We start from the raw sequence: 3,727 nt of genomic DNA, 5'->3' as shown, positions 1-3,727 counted from the left end.
ATTGAGTTTTTTGACGCAAACAGTCCTTATGCGTAACATTTGAAGATTTCGTGTCAACATTTTTCAATAATGATGAGCCTTGACATTTAATCTTGGCATGATTATCAATTTGCAGCATAGCGTTACGGAATCATCAATGCCATCCTCAACACCATAAGTCATCCAAATAAGATCACATACTTTTTCAACCTTGCCCAAGGACACAAGTCGCATATTTTGTACAATGGTTATGCCAATAATCGAATTTCAATAATTTCAGCACCAAAAGTTTAGGCCTAACTTGGCGGAAAAGGTTTAGTGATTACTGTAGGCCAGGGAAAAATATTGCTTTCTGACGTCGAGAAAACATGAGAGAGAGCTGAAATTTTGTTCTTCAAAGGGCTCAAACTAGCTTAAACGAAGCTTTTGAAATGAGAAACGTCAAGGCGGCGTCCAAAACCGGTTTTCTTCAATCCTCTCGCTTTTCCTCTCGACAACAAAGTGCAATGTTTTCCTCGCCCTGACTGATTACCAAAAAGTGGCGCTTCCTTGCTTTAGTGTCCTTGGTTTACTTGCGCCCCAGATCCAAACCAAACACATTTACATAATATTCTCTGGTTCTATGTGTCATATACAGCTTTAGCTACTCTTCAGGCACCATTTAATGTACTTTGAATGTTTCAAATGCCAGTCATTGAGCCACTTTCTATATTTCAATTTTAATATACCTAGTTTGAATCTGGTGTTGCTCTGATTGTGGATAATGATGCCTGAAGAGTAATTTAAGCCTTTGAACTACTCCTTAAAGCACAAACATTTACAAAAATGCGTTTGGTTTGGATCTGGGATCCATGTAAACTCAATGTTTTGGAACAGAATTGAATGTTCAAAATTAACTGCAATGGTGCTCTGACCTCACTGTTGTACTCTCTTAATAGGGACCGTGACCGTTAGGTATGTGTTAAACAAACTATAGCGGCCAAAAAAGGAAAGAGAGTGTTAGTAGGGAAGAGCTATGACTTTTTTGCTTCATTCAAATTTTTTGAAATCATGTGAAGACAGATAAAAACAAAAGTAATTAAACTTCTTATGAATGTTTTGAGTTTATGCGAGATTGTAAAATAAGAGTAAAAAGCTGAAAAGGCCTATTTTCAACAAAACTGGCCATTCAACTTCAGTAAGTTATTGATGGTTGACAAATTCATTAGATAAAGTATTGGAAACTTGATTCTTTAGTAAACCTGGCTTAGCTCAATAGAAAAATAATGATGAAAACTCAGAGGTGTACAGAGTCTCAAAGTTTACAGTTACTTTTGATTAAAAAAACAATAGTAATTTATAACATCTGTGAATCAAACATTTTCATTTTCTCAGTTATTGGGCCTGTTTTTTCATATTTTGCCTTTTTTAAAGAAAATATTATTTCTATATTTCACAAGAAGAAGTTGAATATTTTCAGTGTCTCTAGTGATGAGAGTTCTGATTTAGCAGTTAATAGTAATGCCGCCACACAAGTAACTGAATTGGTTTTTTTCCTAGTAATCTAGTCCAACTTCGTAATCCATACTCTTTAACATCAAACTTGATGTATGAGTTGTTCAAACAATAAACAACCTTTAGTGCATTGTTGTTGCAGCCTATCACCCTATAGAACCACCAATAGGAGTGATGGGATCAAATGATTATCAAAATTAAATGAAGGATACCAGAAGGCTTGGAACGTAGTCAATTTATTGATTATCCTCCTGGATATATCTGAGTACCAATGTTGTTAAATTACATAATTTGATGTCAAACAAAGAGTGTTTGGATATAATTGGGGTGCAAAATGGCAAAGACATTGTTTTTGTAAAATCCTACTAGCTTATAAAAGTAATATCCTTTTTTGTGATGAAATATATTACTGCTTTGAATATTGGTAAAATCAATTTTTCATTTGAAATGCAGAATATTTACAAAAAGCTCAAAAAGATTCTTACTGTTATTAGAGAAAGCCTAAATGATGATTGAGTTTGCAAAAATTCAAAACAAAATGTGAAATCAAATAATGTGATTCAATAATTTTGTTTTTCTTCAGTTGCAACAAAAGTAGTTTCCATTACTTTGAAATACGACGCAATATTTTACAACTCGTGGCAAGTTTTTACTTTTCATGAAATGATGTCAGCTGTGAATTCATGGATGCATTTAAGATTTGAAAAAATCTATGAATTATAGGTGCTTAGCGTTCATTTTATAGATCAGAAGAAGTTGATTACGTGTATTTTGCTAACATTCAAGCAAGACTTTTGGGTGCACTAATGATGTGCCGAAGTATGAAAAATAAATTACAACACAAACGTGTCTTATTTGCACTTTTTGTTATTTTGTGGGCTTAGATCAAATGAATTGCAGACTTATATTGGTTATGAATGACTTGGATTTGTGTCAATTGGCTGTTTCAACCGTTACGGAAAAAATACTAGCAGTTTAGGCTGCACATTAGGGTAACGTTTTGCAGCATCAATGTAGCTGATTGAGTAAAAGTTGTGCTCATAAATAATAGACTTCATCATTATTACAGCAAGAAAGCAGCCAATCTCACAAAGTCCTACTTATTCTAGGCACCTTGCCTCTCTAAATTCATGATTCGGAGTGAGTCATTGCTGTGCTGAAATATGTCAATTTTCAATTTTTCCATGATTATTCACGTTGATGATTCTCATGAATTCTCATTCTAAATCAGTTTTTACTCAATCAATATCACAAATTTGAGTAACAATCAGTCACTTTTTGACCAAGAATAAGGGCAGTATTCCAAAACAAAGGAAAGTGAAGCCCTATTCAATTCTAGTTACCTTTTTTGCTCCCTTTGTCCATAGGGCATGTCAAGTGAAGGAAATTCAAGGGAAAATGTGGTTCACCACCCTGGCTCTGGGCATTTTTGGGAGGAAGAACTGAGATAAACATCACAGTCAACTCACACCATCCACCCCTTGAATTTTCAATAATCCAGTGGTCACAAAACCCCACAAAATGAACATGTTTGGTGTTGATTGGTGAATGCACTATTAAATTGGCTCAATACCACACTGATATTTGCTTAGACAAGCAGGTAAAATAAAATAAATGTCAAAATTCAATGCATGCACAATGCGGTTTGGCTGAGCATGTTGTCTTTGATCTTACTTCATGGAATTGCGTCAGTTGTTCATGAACGCGTTCTCTTGGCAAGCCCTATTGTCCTAAATTAATGTAATTTAGTACCGTGAGTCATGGTATGCGTTTCGAACCGGAATGTTAGCTTTTTAGCTTCAAGGGTCTCGGTTAGGGTTCCCATCAGGAGCGAAATAGGTTGGGCCCATAGATAACTTCATATATAGATCGATCAAGGGCGCTGCGATCGCATGTTTTCGTCTCAGCTGTCGCTGGTAGAAAAAATGTTTCATTCGTAGTCAAGCTACTTAGGACAACTATGGTGCAAATTTGAATCGTTGACGGCTCGTCCAAATTCAGAGTAGAAACCCCTAATAAGACTCGTTGTCAAGCAATTGCTCTCGTCCAGCACGCTTCATAAAACGGGCTTGAGTGAGTTGCCTGACCACATTTTTAAGAACGAAATTTTGAAGAGGTTAAAATGGGGCTCAAGTTAAAGTTTTCATCCATGTGGTGGAAACACTTAATTGAAACGCAAGGAACAAGCCTGGGTTCAGGCTGACCTCCAGAGGTGTCGGAATTACCTTGTTTACGTATAGGCGCAATCATGTCG

This window comes from Tigriopus californicus, chromosome 9, assembly GCF_007210705.1.
Source record: "Tigriopus californicus strain San Diego chromosome 9, Tcal_SD_v2.1, whole genome shotgun sequence".
Taxonomy (NCBI): Eukaryota; Metazoa; Arthropoda; class Copepoda; order Harpacticoida; family Harpacticidae; genus Tigriopus; species Tigriopus californicus.
This window is presented reverse-complemented; position numbering follows the sequence as displayed.